Here is a 16,998-nt window from a genome sequence, read left to right as displayed (position 1 = left end):
AAGGATCCATGCTTGGGATCCCGATAAATCTAGTCTCTGCTGGAGGGGGTGTGGGGGAGGGGGGTCGCTTGTTCATTTACTATGGCACTGTCCCAAATTACATTGGTACTGGGAGAACATAATAGACATTATTGACATGGCGTTTGACACTCAGATCCCTAGATTCCCTGCGTATATTTTGCTGGGCCTTCCCAACCCTCTCACTTTCCCCCTGAGATCATTGAAGGGACGGCAGATGGCCTTAGCTTTAAATGCTGCAATACAGCTGTTGCTATCCCTGTGGGGGACTGACCAGATACCGACAGCAGTTTCATGGCTACACAAGCTCTGGTTTATCCTTGCTATGGAAAAGCTTACCCTGACTTCTCAGCAGCGGGGCGGGGACTTTAAAGAACTTTGGCAACCATACTTACAAATTCTGTCTGGGGAGTTTTCAGAATTGACATGTCCGACTTACTTGAGGGTTCTGAACTTGAATTGAGTGTATGGGGGCGAACCTCTAGTGGAGATGTATACATAAGACCAGGACCATAATGTAACGGGGCCTGGGACCATTTGATTCTTGTATTGCAAGCCAGACGTGGGGAAACAAAGTTGTATTTTGTACTTAAGTTTTCTTTACCGCTGCGCATGGAGTAAGCGGTCTATTAATGTAATGGTAATATTCTGATTTGTTGCGTATGCGATGTTCTATAATTGAAAAGCCAATAAACAGATTTGATCCATAAAAACTGGCCACTTTCCTCCAAGTTTTACACTGCAACTTTTTCCTGCGATGCCAGATTTTTTAAAGCAATATATTGTTACATCTGCTGGATTCTTCTGGTTGCGGGGATATATAGGGCTTGTAGGTTTATCAAGAACCCTAGGTACCCAGAGCCAGTAAATGAGCTACACCTTGCAATGGGTTTTTATTCTATCCGGGTATACAGCAATTCATTTGCTGAAATATGAAGAGTGAAAAATGGGTATCAAGAAAACCTTTGTATTTCCAAAATCAGCACAAGATAAGGTGTTGAGAAGCAGTGGTTATTTGCACATCTCTGAATTCCGGGGTGCCCATACTAGCATGTGAATTACAGGGCATTTCTCAAATAGATGTCTTTTTTACACACTGTCTTACATTTGGAAGGAAAAAATAAAGACAAAGACAAGGGGCAATAACACTTGTTTAGCTATTCTGTGTTCCCCCAAGTCTCCTGATAAAAATGGTATATCACTTAGGTGGGTAGGCCTAATGCTCGCAACAGGAAATGCAACATGGACACATCACATTTTTACACTGAAATCTGACGTGTTTTTTTGCAAAGTGCCTAGCTGTGGATTTTTGCCTCTAGCTCAGCCGGCACCTAGGGAAACCTAGCAAATCTGCGCATTTTTTAAAACTAGACACCTAGGGGAATCCAGAATGGGGTGACTTGTGGGGCTCTCACCAGGTTCTGTTACCTAGAATCCTTTGCAAACCTTAAAATCTTGCCCAAAAAACACTTTTTCCTCACATTTCAGTGACAGAAAGTTCTGGAATCTGTGAGGAGCCACAAATTTACTTCCACCCAACGTTCCCCCCAAGTCTCCTTATAAAAATAGTACCTCACTTGTGTGGGTAGGCCTAGCGTCCGCGACAGGAAATGCACCAAAACACAACGTGGACACATCACATTTTCCCAAAGAAAACGGACCTCTTTTTTGCAAAGTGCCTAGCTGTGGATTTTGGCCTCTAGCTCAGCCGGCACCTAGGGAAACCTAGCAAATCTGTGCAGTTTTTAAAACTAGAGCAATACCCTTGTACGTCTGTAGGTAGCGTCGGTTGACTCCGCACGCGTCGTAGGCGTTGTGGTCGTCGTGATGACGTTGGGAGTAGTACATAGACACCACCCACGCGCAGTGACGGCAGTTTTTTTGGCCGACTTTCCATGCCAGAGCGCACAGCCGCTAAGAACACTGAGATTGGTGCGCCAGAGCTAAGGACCTGAAAGGGGGAATCATTGTCCCTAGAAATCAGTTCGCAAGCAGGGAGGATGGTGGGCGGTAAGGAATCTGCAAATAGAATATGTCTCTACCAGACATTTCGTTACCGAAGGTAAGTAACTTGTACATCTGATAGAGACTTCAAGTTGCAGATTCCTTACCTTAGAATAGATACCCAAGCAATGCCATCCTCAGTGGTGAGCTGCGAACCAAGATCATACTAGTAAGTCGTGCAGGACCGAACGACAAAAATGGCCGTCTCGGCTGACCTGACTATCCAGGCAGTAATGCTTAGCAAACGTGTGCAGGGATGCCCACGTAGCTGCCTGGCAGATATCCAGGACAGGAACTCTGCATGCTATCCCAGTGGAAGCAGCAGTTGCTCTGGTGGAATGAGCATGCAAGCCTTAAGGAGGTTGCTTCTTGGCCAAAGCGTAGCACATTTTGATGCAAAGAAGCACCCATTGAGAGATGGTACGCTTTTCAACAGCCTTCCCTTTTTTCACACCCACATACACAATGAAGAGTTGATCGTCCACCCTGAAAACTTTAGTACGATTGAGGTACAACGCCAACGCTCTTTTTGGGTCCAGATGGTGGAGTCTCTCCTCCTCATGGGAAGGATGTGGGGGTGCGTAGAAGGTAGGCACAGTGATGGACTGGCCTACACGAAAGGGTGTAACCACTTTAGAAACGAAGGAAGCTCTAGTGCGCAACACTACTTTGTCACGGTGCACAGACAAGTATGGAGGTTTGAGGAAAGGGCCTGAAGCCCACTCACCCTGCGAGAGAGGTGATAGCAACAAGAAAGAGATTTGAAGGTAAGGAGCCGCAAGGGACAATTATGCATTGGCTCAAAGGGGGTACACATCAAATAAGTAAGTACAAGATTAAGGTCGCACTGAGGCATGATAAATGGAGTGTGAGGAAAAAAGTGGGTGAGCCCTTTGAGAAACCTACTCACAATAGGAGACTTAAAGAGTGAGGGCTGGTCAGGTAGCCTAAGAAAGGCCAAAATGGCAGATAAATACCCTTTAAGGGTGCCTAAAGCAGAGCCCTGCTGGGCTAAAGAAAGAATGAACAGAAGAACCTCTGACAGAGGGGCAAAAAAGGGTTTAACAGATTTGTTGATACACCATACCACAAATTTATTCCAATGACAGGCGTATACAGTTTTAGTCGATAGACGCCTGTCTGCCAAGATAACATTGCAGACTTTGGGTGGAAGGGCAAAAGCTGTCAACTGTTGCCGCTCAATCTTCTAACATGAAGGCGGAGGTTGGAAAGGTTCGGGTGAAGAACCGTCCCCTGTTGCTGCGTCAGAAGATCCGCCCGAAGAGGCAGAGGATCGATGGACATGCTCAATAGCTATGGATACCACACTCCTCGAGCCCAGTCCGGAGCCACCAAGATGACTTGGGCCCTGTCGTTCTTGATTTTCTTGAGAACTCTGGGCAGAAGAGGGATAGGCGGGAAGGCATAAAGGAGGCCAGAGTTCCACTCGAGACAAAAAGCGTCTCCGAGTGAGTGCCGCCTTGGAAACTCCAACGCGCAAAACAGCTGGCATTGTGCGTTCTCTGCGGAGGTGAACAGATCTAATCAAGGCTCTCCCCCACTGCTGAAAGAGACCTTGCACCACCTCCGGGTGAAGACGCCACCTGTGATCGGCTGTGCATAGATGGCTGAATTCGTCCGCTCCGACGTAGAGGGTGCCCACCAGATGTTGAACCATCAGGGTAATGCCCTGATGTTCCAGCCATGTCCAGAGGCGTAGTGCCTCCTGACAAAGGGTCCAGAACCCTACTCCGCCCTGTTTGTTGGGGTACCACATGGCGGTAGTATTGTCTGAACACCTGCACTACTTTCCCTTTGAGAGAGGGAAGAAATGCTTTCAACGCAAGCCTGATCACCCAGAGCTCCAGCAGATTTATATGGAGCCCGACTCCGGCGGAGACCAGAGGACTCTGATCTCCACCTCTCCCATGTGGCCACCCCAACCCAGAAGTGAAGAATCTGTCACTAAAGAGAGATCTGGTTGGGGAAGGGAGAGGGATCTGCCGTGGACCTAATTTGGATTCGAAAGCCACCACTGCAGGTCTTTTACAGTTCCCTCCAAGATCTGGACCAGGTCGGATAGATTCCCCTGATGTTGCGCCCAATGGAACTTTAGGTCCCACTGCAGAGCCCACATATGCCATCTGGCATGTGTTACTAGCAGGATGCAGGAGACCATGAGGCCCAGCAGCCTCAGAGTCAATCTCACAGCAACCCAAGACCAAGGTCGAAAGATCGGAATCATAGCTTGAATGTCTTGGACTCGTTTGTCGGGAGGATAAGCCCGAAACTGAACTGTGTCCAGAACTGCCCCAATAAAAAGGAGCAACTGAGAGGGAGTCATGTGTGACTTCGGCACGTTGTTAGTGAACCCCAGCGTGTGCAGGAGGTTCACCATAGTCTGAAGGTGGGAGATGACTTTCTGGGGCGATTCTGCCTTCAACAGCCGGTCGTCGAGGTAGGGGAAGACTGAAACCCCTAACCTGCGCAGATGAGCTGCAACGACCGCCATCGCTTTCGTGAACACCCGAGGGGCGCTGGGAAGGCCGAAGGGGAGAACGGTAAACTGAAAGTGCTTGTGACCTACCACGAATCGTAGGGAACGTCTGTGGGCAGGCAGGATGGGGATGTGGAAATAAGAATCCTGCAAGTCCAACCCTACCATCCAGTCTCCTGGGTCAAAGGCTGACAGAACCTGAGCTAGGGTGAGCATTTTAAATTTCTCCTTCTTGGGGAAGTAGTTCAGGTCCTGAAGAACGAGTTACTTACCTTCGGTAACGACTTTTCTGGTGGATACATTAGCTACCTGTGGATTCCTCACCTCATGAATACTCCCATGGCGCCAGCATTCGACGGAAATCTTCTTACTAGTCTCTGCACGTCGACGAGGACGTCACTCTAGCCCACGCGACGCCGTCTGACGTCATACAGGCAATAAGAGGTCCTCGACGACGTGCGGACGTCAGTACCAATCATTTTTTACGTGCATGAGAACAACCAGGCAATGCAATGAAAGAGCAAGGCAACATCCCATTATATTGTAAAAACACACAACATTGTATGAATAACTGTAAATCTTTTTATATAAATATATATATAAAACTTTCTCTTTTAAAATATATACACACACCAAGTATATACACAAAGATATATACATATATACATATATATAAATATATTATATACACATCTATTGCACCCTCAAAGACCAAGAGGAGCGCACTCAAGGATTACTTGGTAAGACCAGAAAGGCAACGGGGAGGCGGGTGGGACCGTGAGGAATCCACAGGTAGCTAATGTATCCACCAGAAAAGTCGTTACCGAAGGTAAGTAACTCGTTCTTCTGATGGATACAACTACCTGTGGATTCCTCACCTCATGAATAGAGTCCCAAAGCAGTACCACGCCCGGCGGTGGGTGCCTAAATGGTCAAACCAAGAAATCCTGCAGCACTGACCGTGCAAAATGGCCGTCCCTTCTAACCTCAGAATCCAAACAGTAATGTTTTGCAAAAGTGTGAAGGGACGACCAAGTTGCGGCCTTGCAGATGTCGACCACAGGAACACCCCTGGCCAAGGCCGAAGTGGCCGACTTAGCTCTGGTGGAATGAGCTCTAATGCCCTCAGGAGGATCCTTCTTTGCCAAAGAGTAACATATTTTAATGCAAAGAACAACCCACCTGGATAGTGTTCTCTTGTGGACTGCCTTTCCTCTCCTCTTGCCCACGTATCCAATAAACAGCTGATCCTCCAGCCTGAAATCCTTTGTTCTATCAATAAAGAAGCTCAACGCTCTCTTTGGATCCAGACGGTGCAGTCTTTCTTCCTCTTTGGAAGGATGAGGCGGAGGATAGAACGTGGACAAAGTAATTGCCTGAGCCAAATGGAAGGGTGAAACAACCTTCGGGAGGAAAGCAGCCTTGGTCCTCAACACCACCTTATCCCCATAAAAAGTTGTATAAGGGGGCTTTACTGATAAGGCCTGCAACTCACTCACTCTCCTTGCTGATGTTATAGCTATCAGGAAGACTGTTTTTAAAACCAAATACCTCAAGGGGCAAGAATGCATAGGTTCAAAAGGGGACCCCATAAGGAAAGTCAGGACCAAGGACAAATCCCATTGCGGCATAATGAATGGCTTTGGAGGATATTGATTTAGAAGACCTTTCAAGAATCTGATAACAATAGGGGATTTAAATAAAGATGGTTGGTCTGGAAGACATATGAAGGCTGACAAGGCCGATAAATAACCCTTAATGGTAGCCACTGCACAACCTTTCTGCACCAGAGATAGAGCAAAAGACAAAACGTCCGATAGATGAGCATGCAAAGGATCAATCTGCCTCTCTCCACACCACACAACAAATTTAGACCACCTATTAGCGTAGATAGATTTAGTGGAGTGTCGCCTGGCCGCTAATATAACATCCACTACCTCAGGCGGGAGAGAGAAGGAACTCAGGTTGCCCCGTTCAATCTCCAGGCATGTAGGTGCAGACTCTGGAGGTTGGGGTGTAGAACCTGCCCCTGCGACTGCGAGAGGAGGTCTGCCCTGAAAGGGAGACGGAGCGGCGGGCACATTGAGAGTTGGAGAAGGTCGGAGTACCACACCCTCCTTGGCCAATCCGGAGCTAATAAGATTACTAGAGCCCGGTCTTGGCGAATCTTCCTCAATACTCGAGGAATCAAGGGTATGGGAGGAAACGCGTAAAGCAACTGGCCGCACCAGGTTATTTGAAACGCGTCCCCCAACGCTCCCTGCATCGGATACTGAAGGCTGCAGAACAACGGACAATGCGCGTTCTCTCGAGTGGCGAACAGATCTACCCGAGGAAACCCCCACCTCTGGAAGATTAAACGGACTTGATCTGGATGGAGACGCCACTCGTGGTCTGCCGAGAAGTGGCGACTGAGACTGTCCGCACGCACGTTCAAAACTCCGGCCAGATGGTTTGCTATCAAGCAAATCCGATGGTCCTTTGCCCAGGACCATAGTCGAAGAGCTTCTCTGCAGAGAAGGTACGACCCCACTCCTCCCTGCTTGTTTATGTACCACATCGTGGTAGTATTGTCCGTTAGGACCTGTACCGACTGACCACGAAGGGAAGGGAGGAAGGCCTTGAGAGCCAGACGTACAGCCCGTAACTCTAACAGATTGATGTGAAACATCTGTTCCTCTGGAGACCAAAGACCTTTGATCTCCAGATCCCCCAGATGAGCTCCCCACCCTAGAGTGGAAGCATCCGTTATGACTGTGGTCACTGGTGGCGACTGCTGGAACGGCTTTCCTTGTGAAAGATTGTTGCTTGCAATCCACCACTTCAAATCCACAGCAGCATCTCTGGAGATCTTGACAGTACCCTCTAGATCCCCTCTGAGTTGAGACCACTGCCTTCGGAGGCACCACTGAAGAGCCCTCATGTGCCAGCGAGCATGCGTGACCAACAGAATGCAGGAGGCAAAAAGACCGAGCAGACGAAGGACCTTGAGGACTGGAACTACCGCTCCATTTCGAAACATTGGAACCAAATCCTGAATATCTTGAATCCGCTGAGGCGGAGGAAAGGCCCGACCCAATGTTGTATCCAGTACTGCCCCTATGAACAGGAGGCGCTGAGAGGGCTCTAGGTGAGATTTGGGCTCGTTCACCGAAAAACCCAAGTCGAACAACAACTGGGTTGTTGACTGCAGATGATGCGACACAAGCTCCGGGGACTTGGCTTTGATCAACCAGTCGTCCAAGTAAGGGAATACTGCTATCCCCTTCCTTCTGAGTTCTGCCGCAACCACCGACATCACCTTCGTGAAGACTCGAGGTGCTGAAGTAAGACCAAACGGAAGGACCGCAAACTGATAGTGTTGCGATCCCACCACAAACCGGAGATACTTCCTGTGTGACTTGAGTATCGGGATATGAAAATAAGCATCCTGCAAGTCGACAGACACCATCCAGTCTTCCATGTTCAACGCCAAAAGCACCTGTGCTAGGGTCAGCATCTTGAACTTTTCCTGCTTGAGGAACCAATTCAAGATCCTCAGGTCCAGAATTGGTCTCAAACGACCATCCTTCTTGGGAATCAGGAAATACCTTGAGTAAACTCCTCGACCCCTTTCCTGCTCCGGGACCAACTCCACCGCGCCCTTTGAAAGGAGGACTTGCACCTCCTGTTCTAGCAACAGGAGGTGTTCTTCTGAACAATACGAAGGGCGGGGCGGGATGAGGGGCGGGAACTCCCGAAAGGGAAGGGTGTAGCCTTTTCCCACAACACTGAGAACCCAAGTGTCCGATGTAACAGTCTTCCATTTGGTGAGAAAATGCTGTAATCTTCCCCCTACAGGAGAGGAGTGAGTGGGAAATGGTGGAAGCCTAAGGCTGCTTCCCCTGCTGCACCCCGCCAGAGGATGAGGAAGAGGCAGAGTGCTGCTAGAGGCTCCTCTGGTGCGGACCCTACCTCTCCCCCTGAAAGATCTATAGGGATGGGAAGAAGCAGGTTGCTGATATCTCCCCCGAAAGGAAGAGGAGGAAGAGCCACGCCCAAATCCACGAAACCACCTGAAGAATCTGGAAGAGGCCGTGGAAGAAGGAGCTTGGAGCCCTAACGACTTAGCCGTGGCCCTGCTTTCTTTAAAACGTTCCAAGGCCGAATCAGCCTTAGCTCCAAACAGTTTGTCCCCATCAAACGGGAGATCCAACAATGTGGACTGTACATCTGCCGAAAAGCCCGAGTTACGGAGCCAGGCCTGTCTCCTTGCCACCACAGTTGTGCCCATTGCCCTGGCTACCGAGTCGGTGGTATCCAGTCCCGTCTGGATAATTTGGGTCGCAGCAGCCTGGGCATTTGAGACAAGATCCAAAAGACCCTGGGGAAGCTCTGTAAACGAAGAGGAAATGTCATCCATCAGAGCATGAATATACCTCCCCAGGATACAGGTTGCATTGGTGGCTTTTAACGCCAGACTGCAGGATGAAAAAATCTTCTTCGACTGCGCCTCTAGCTTCTTTGAATCTCTGTCCCCAGGCACCGTCGGAAAAGAACCAGGCGCTGACTTGGACGAACAGGAGGCCTGCACCACCAAGCTCTCCGGCGTAGGGTGCCTAGATAGGAAACCAGGGTCAGTTGGAGCCGTCCGATACCTCCTGGCCACGGCTCTGTGAGCTGCTGGGGAAGATGCCGGCCTCTTCCACACCTCTAACACCGGATCCAGCAGAGCGTCATTAAATGGTAACAGAGGCTCCGCCGCGGCTGAGGCCGGATGTAACACCTCTGTCAAAAGGTTTTGTTTTGCCTCCACCACCGGCAAAGGCAGGTCCAAAAAACTAGCTGCCTTCCGTACCACTGCATGAAAGGAAGCAGCCTCCTCAGTATATTCCCCCGGGGACGAAAGGTCCCACTCAGGGGAAGTGTCCAGCCCACTGGCCGACTCCAGTCCACGCAGCCCATCACCCGAGTCCTCTAGCTCTCCTTCCTCTAGGGCTCGTTGGTACTCCTGCTCTTCTAATACACGGACAGCACGTCTCCTTGAATGAAGTCGTTGCTCAATACGCGGAGTCGACAATGCCTCCGCCGAAGTCGAAGATCGGCGCCGATCTTCAGAAGCCACCGACGCCGCATCCGGCGCCACAGGTAACTTCGGCGCCGACGGAAGAGCAACTGCCGCAGATGGACCCACCGGAGTCACAGGCCGAAATCCCGACGTCGACGGGATGGAAATCCCCGGGGCCAATCCTTCTGAAGCCACCGGAGCGGCCACCGGCGCCGACAGTGGCGCCGAGCCCACGTTCCCAAACGGGAGAAAGGGCATAAAGGGTGCCGGCCGAAGAGGCGCAGGATCACCCAAAGAAAAGGCCAAAGGCCCAGCCGGAGCACCCCCTGGAGCCATCTGTTGGAAGATGGCATACATCGCATTCAAGAATGCGGAACTATCGGCTCCAGGGGTGGGAAAAGCCGGATACTGGGGTGCCTGTCTCGGAGGCGACCCCGACGCCGGCCTCGGCGTCTGCGCCGGAGAAAACACTTGAGGCTCCAATACCTCAATCACCGACGCCTGTCCAGGTGAAGTTGGAGACGCCGGAGAGGGCAACGGCGTCGAAGGATGCGGCATAACCGTGGGACTGACCTCCCATGTCCTTCGGCGCCGATCTGGAGACCTGGAGCGAGTCTCCTTTGAATGACGCCGAGATTCTCTACGGCGCCGGGAGTCTCGATGACGCTGATGTCTTGGGGAAGAAGACTTCTTGTGATGTTTCCCCTTTGACTTGGCCATAAACAGCTTCGCCTCACGTTCCTTGAGGGCCTTTGGATTCATGTGCTGACATGAATCACAAGTCGAGACGTCGTGGTCGGAGCTCAAACACCAAAGGCAATCGGAATGAGGATCCGTCACCGACATCTTGCCTCCACACTCACGACAAGGCTTAAATCCAGACTTCCTCTGCGACATTATTTCCACAGCGAAAGACTACGCAGCAAGATATACACTGTAACCGCAAGAGTAACAGTTGCTCCCTCGAAGATAACCGTTTCGAATGCACGGAAAAAAGGGAACTGACGTCCGCACGTCGTCGAGGACCTCTTATTGCCTGTATGACGTCAGACGGCGTCGCGTGGGCTAGAGTGACGTCCTCGTCGACGTGCAGAGACTAGTAAGAAGATTTCCGTCGAATGCTGGCGCCATGGGAGTATTCATGAGGTGAGGAATCCACAGGTAGTTGTATCCATCAGAAGATAGTAGGATAGGACATAAGCCCTTGTCCTTCTTTGGTATCAGAAAGTAGCAGGAATAACAACCACGACCTGCTTCTGGCACAGGGACCTTTTCTATAGCTCCCTTGACCAAGAGAGTAGCGACTTACTGGTGGAGGAGTGCCAAATGATCCTCCAGAAGGTGATTGAAGGATGGTGGCATGTGTGGTGGAGCAGATTCGAAAGGGAGAGAGTAGCCCTTTCGAACGATCTTCAAAACCCACCCGTCCGTGGTGATATGTTCCCAGTGGGGCAGGTGATGGCGAATCCTGCCACCAACTGGACGAGAGTGAGGGGACAGACTAGGAGGGTTTGGAGGCTGCAGCGGAGGCAGAGGTGGACTGAACAGACCTCTGCTTCTCTGTCCCATGGCCACGTGGGATTCTGCGTGCTCTGGCACGCATAGGCTGACCAGCATGCATGGCACGGTGGCTGTGTGGAAGACGCGACAGGGCGCCCCTTCCATGTCCACGAAATGGGCGATAAGTGGACTGTGGTGGGCGAGGGGCCGAGGAAAGACCGAGGGACTGAGCTGTAGCCCCGGAATCCTTGAATCTCTCCAAGGCCGAGTCTGCTTTGTCTTCGGAGAGATGGGTGCCATCAAAGGGCAGGTCCATGAGTAACTGTTGGACATCCCCCGAGAAACCAGAAGTTCGTAACCAGGCGTGGCGCCATAAGGCCACTGTCGTAGCAACCAATAAGAGTCGGTTGTATCCAGCCCACAACGGATTGTGAACTTTGCCACGTCTCTCCCATTGTTCACTGCTTGGGAGACGATTGCACGGGCCTCCTTCGGTATCTGCGGCAGGACTTGGGCAACGGTATGCCACAGAAAGTGGGTATAGCAGCCCAAAAGGTATGCGATGTTCACAGACCACAGCACTAGACTGGAAGAAGAAAACAAACTGTTCCGGCCTTTTGGATTCCCTATCCGAGGGTGCGGAAGGGAATGCGCCTGAAGAAAAGGAAGCCTGGATAACAAGACTCTCAGGCGTGGGGTGTTGGGACAGGAATTTAGGGTCATTTGGAGTGGGCCGATGGCGGCGTGCGATAGTCCTATTCACAGGCGCACCTGTGTTGGGTTTGGACCACATACCCAAAAGGACATTGGTGAAGATGGCAAGAGGGGTTCTGAAGTAGAAGCCCCAGGCTGAAGCACCTCCATCAGGAGATTAGACCTGACCTCTACAGTAGGAAGCTCAAGGCCAAGGACCTCAGCTGCCCTACTGACCACCATACCATAAGTTGCTCCCTCCGCCGTAGCCACGGTAGGAGGAGACAGCATTCCAGCATCAGGAGAAGTATCCAGACCACTGGCTTCACCCAATTCCTGTGCCCAGTCCATAGCAGGGTCATCCTGGTATTCATAAGGGTCCAGGGACCCCTCCAATTTCTTCCCATGGGAAAATGGGTCAGAATCCGATCTGGGACGAAAAGGCCCCACCGAAGCTGAAGGTGGCATCGGCCGATGCCGCTCCGAGTCGTCGGGGATAAGAATTGGGTCGAGGTCGATAGTGGGCACCACCGACTTCGGGAGCGTTGATAATCGACCCGTGCCAGAGAAGGTCTCAAGGGTGCGACTGGTGCCGGTGCGGACCCATGCACGGATCCGGAGGTGACCTCGGTGGCCGGGGCAGAAGCCGCCTTCGCGGAACCCGAAGGCCCCTCATCCGAACCCCTTGGGCCCTAATGCGCTGTATCGGGGTCACTCCAGCTCCGGGTAACTCGGGGAAGCGCGGAGGCGACCCAGACGCAGGCTCCGAGGACAGAGGCCTAATGGGTGGACGCTCTTCCCAAGTCACGTCAGCCGAGCGTCAGGGCAAAGTCGGAGAGCGATGGAACTTCTTCAACTTCTTCTTCTTACCTGAGGATTTAGAAGAAGACGAGTGGTGATGACTCCGTGACCCATCTCAAGACCTTCCTCTCGAGCGAGACCGGGACCTACGCAGAGTTTGGGTCGTGGTCGAGCTCGAGGCACCACAGATAAATGCGATGAGGATCCGTCACCAACATCGTCCGATGGCAATCTTCACAAGGCTTGAACCAGGTCTTCGGGGACATCTTCAACGAACCATAGTCGCACAAAAAAACTTGACAAAACGGTCAAATTTGGCCAAAAAGTAGCCAGGGTAGCTCTTCTCTGGATCAGTGTGTGGCGCGGAAAGAAAAGAACTGATGTAATTGCGCGAGGGCGGCGTCTTTGTAGTACTTCCGATGTCATCACGGTGACCACAATGCCTACGGAGTCGACCGACGCCACCTACCGACGCTAAAGGGTATTGCTCGAAGAAAAATCTCCGGATCTAGTCTGACGCCTGGGGGAAAATTCTAAGGCAAGGAATCTGCAACTAGAAGTCTCTATCAGATAAAAACCTTTTCCTCACATTTCGGTGACAGAAAGTTCTGGAATTTGAGAGGAGCCACAAATTTCCTTCCAACTAGCCTTCCCCCAAGTCTCCCGATTAAAAAAGTACTTCACTTGGGTGGGTAGGCCTAGTGCTCGCGACAGGAAATGCCCCAAAACACTATCTGGACACATCAAATTATCAAATGCAAAACTACCTGCTTTTTTGGGAGGGGGGTGTTTGGGGGGGTGTAGGGGTGTGTGTGTGGGTGGGGGGGGGGGTAAAGGGCCTGCGTTTTTGGTCCTGGGCTCAGCAGCCATCTAGGGAAACCTACCAAACCCAGACATTTCTGAAAACTAGACACCCGAGGGAGTCCAGGGAGGTGTGACTTGCGTGGATCCCCCAGTGTTTTCTTACCCAGAATCGTCAGCAAACCTTAAATTTAGCTAAAAAAAATATATATATATCTTTCCCACATTTTTGTGTGGGATAACCGCACCGGGACAAATTTCCTACCACTCAACGTTCCCCTCAGTCTCCCGGTAAAAATGATACCTCACTTGTGTAGGAGATCCAAGTGCCTGTGACAGGGAAGAGCCAAAAACATGTCGAAATTGGGGGGGGGGGGTGGAACCGAGCGGGACCAAAAGGGCAGTTTGAAAAAAATACATTTTTAGGCTGAGAAGTGCAGTAGAATTTTTATCGGTATAGATGAGACAATGTTGGGTGGTAAGAATTCTGTGGATTCCTGCAGATTCCGGAAAGTTCCATCACAAAAATGTGGGGAAAATGTGTGATTTACATATACGCATAAGTGGAGTGGCCCCTTGGAAACAAAAACTAATTTTTTTTTAGCCCTGGTGTCTAGGTGTTAGGTCGATCTACCCCCAGGGGGGACAGAAATGGGCTAAAAATATTTTGCCCGCTCCGCTTATGCGCAAGTATAAAAATTCCCTGGTGTCTAGTGGTTTCTGCCCCCCGGGGGGGGCAGAAATGGGCTAAAAATAATTTCCCCCCCCCCCCCCTTAGGGAGCGACCCTTGCCCTCCCTTTATTGAAATACAAAATAAAAAAATCCCCGGTGTCTAGTGGGCATTTCTGCTGTCCGATCGGCGGTCTTTTCTTTCCTTTCACTCCCGCCCCAACTCCCGGTCGGAAAGAAAATGCTTTTGCATTTCTCTTCCGGGATCGCTGAGAACGGGAACCGTGTGCCAGGACAAGACCAGCTCACGCACGGCACCCAGGGGGTTCAAGACCTGTGCCCCCTGAATGATGTAGTGGTACTAGAATTTCTAATTGTCCCTGAGCTTTACATTATTTTCACAAAAATTCCTCAGGATGCCAAATTGTTCCTTTTCACAGATCTTAAGAACGCCTTCCGCAGCATCCCTCTTCATATAGACTGTCATTATTTGATAGCATTCTTCTAGAGGAGGACTCAGAATTTGTTTTCTCATTTGCCTCAATGGAATCCCTAAGTACTTTAAGCAGAGTGGTGAAAAATGATCTGTCAAGCTTTCAGTGTGACAGTACTCTGTTGCAATATGTTGATGATATAGTAGTCTGTAGCCCCACAGACCAACAGTGTAGGAAAGATACTTTGTCCCTTCTGGTCACTCTCACACAGAGAGGATATAGAGTGGAGAAAGTTCAGTTGTAGGAAGCTGGCTCTGTATATACTATATCAACATGAGATATAGCGTGCACAGAGTCCAAGGGTTCCCCAGAGGCTTAACTGCGACTAAAGTAGATAATACTAATGCTCTCTTTTGTGGTAGTGTGGTCGAGCAGTTATGCTTATCAGAGGTGTAAGGAAATGCCTCCTTGGCATGGTTACCCCCTGACTTTTTGCCTTTGCTGATGCCAAGTTATGATTTGAAAGTGTGCTGAGTCCTGCTAATCAGGCCCCAGCACCAGTGTTCTTTCCTTAATCTGTACCTTTGTTTCCACAATTGGCACACCCTGGCATCCAGGTAAGTCCCTTGTAACTGGTACCAAGGGCCCTGATGCCAGGGAAGGTCTCTAAGGGCTGCAGCATGTCTCATGCCACCCTGGGGACCCCTCACTCAGCACAGACACACTGCTTGCCACATTGTGTGTGCTGGTGGGGATAAAACGACTAAGTCGACATGGCATTCCCCTCAGGGTGCCATGCCAACCTCACACTGCCTATAGGTATATATAAGTCACCCCTCAAGCAGGCCTTACAGCCCTAAGGCAGGGTGCACTATACCATAGGTGAGGGCATAAGTGCATGAGCACTATGCCCCTACAGTGTCTAAGCAAAACCTTAGACATTGTAAGTGCAGGGTAATCATAAGAGTATATGGTCTGGGAGTCTGTCATACACGAACTCCACAGCACCATAATGGCTACACTGACAACTGGGAAGTTTGGTATCAAACTTCTCAGCACAATAAATGCACACTGATGCCAGTGTACATTTTATTGTAAAATACACCCCAGAGGGCATCTTAGAGATGCCACCTGAAACCTTAACCGACTACCAGTGTAGGCTGACTAGTTTTAGCAGCCTGCCACACACCAGACATGTTGCTGGCCACATGGGGAGAGTGCCTTTGTCACTCTGTGGCTAGTAACAAAGCCTGTACTGGGTGGAGGTGCCTCTCCCCTCCCCCTGCAGGAACTGTAACACCTGGCGGTGAGCCTCAAAGGCTCACCCCCTTTGTTACAGCACCCCAGGGCACTCCAGCTAGTGGAGTTGCCCGCCACGGCCCCACTTTTGGCGGCAAGGCCGGAGGAGATAATGAGAAAAACAAGGAGGAGTCACTGGCCAGTCAGGACAGCCCCTAAGGTGTCCTGAGCTGAGGTGACTCTGACTTTTAGAAATCCTCCATCTTGCAGATGGAGGATCCCCCCCAATAGGGATAGGGATGTGCCCCTCTCCCCTCAGGGAGGAGGCACAAAGAGGGTGTAGCCACCCTCAGGGCTAGTAGCCATTGGCTACTAACCTCCCAGACCTAAACACACCCCTAAATCGAGTATTTAGGGGCTCCCAGCACACAGCAAGAGAGATTCCTGCAACCTAAGACGAAGAAGGATTGCTGAGCTGAAAAACCTGCAGAGAAGACGGAGACACCAACTGCTTCTTTCAAAAGAACTGCTACAGCGACGCGTTCCATAGGGTCCAGCGACCTCTGAAGCCTCAGAGGGCTACCCTGCATCTAAAAGGACCAAGAACTCCCGAGGACAGCGGCTCTGCTCTAAAGAAGAAACATCTTTGCAACAAAGAAGCAACTTTGAAAGAACACACGTTTCCCGTCGGAAGCGTGAGACTTTGCACTCTGCACCCGACGCCCCCGGCTCGACTTGTGGAGAACCAACACTACAGGGAGGACTCCCCGCCGACTGCGAGCCCGTGAGTAGCCAGAGTTGACCCCCCTGAGCCTCCACAGCGATGCCTGCAGAGGGAATCTAGAGGCTCCCCCTGACCGCGACTGCCTGCTTCTAAGACCCGACGCCTGGTAAGGACACTGCACCCGCAGCCCCCAGGACCTGAAGGATCCGACCTCCAGTGCAGGAGCGACCCCCAGGTGGCCCTCTCCCTTGCCCAGGTGGTGGCTACCATGAGGAGCCCCACCCCCTTGCCTGCCTGCATCGCTGAAGAGACCCCTAGGTCTCCCATTGATCTACATTGCAAACCCGACGCCTGTTTGCACACTGCACCTGGCCGCCCCCGTGCCACTGAGGGTGTACTTTTTGTGCCGACATGTGTCCTCCCCGGTGTCCTACAAATACCCCCTGGTCTGCCCTCCGAAGACGCGGGTCCTTACCTGCTGGCAGACTGGAACCAGGGCACCCCCTTCTCCATTGAAGCCTATGTGTTTTGGGCACCCCTTTGACCTCTGCACCTGACCGGCCCTGAGCT

At 51.2% G+C, this 16,998-nt stretch overlaps 1 protein-coding gene across 1 annotated transcript in view; it reads right to left on the bottom strand.

The window, feature by feature from the left end:
* Window positions 1-16,998, bottom strand: part of SUPV3L1 (Suv3 like RNA helicase) — a 1,188,002-nt gene that overhangs the window by 237,082 nt on the left and 933,922 nt on the right. The window lies entirely within an intron of this gene.

This window comes from Pleurodeles waltl, chromosome 6, assembly GCF_031143425.1.
Source record: "Pleurodeles waltl isolate 20211129_DDA chromosome 6, aPleWal1.hap1.20221129, whole genome shotgun sequence".
NCBI classification, from domain to species: domain Eukaryota; kingdom Metazoa; phylum Chordata; class Amphibia; order Caudata; family Salamandridae; genus Pleurodeles; species Pleurodeles waltl.
Note: the sequence above shows the minus strand (reverse complement) of the source record. Positions and strands in the feature narration are given on the sequence as shown.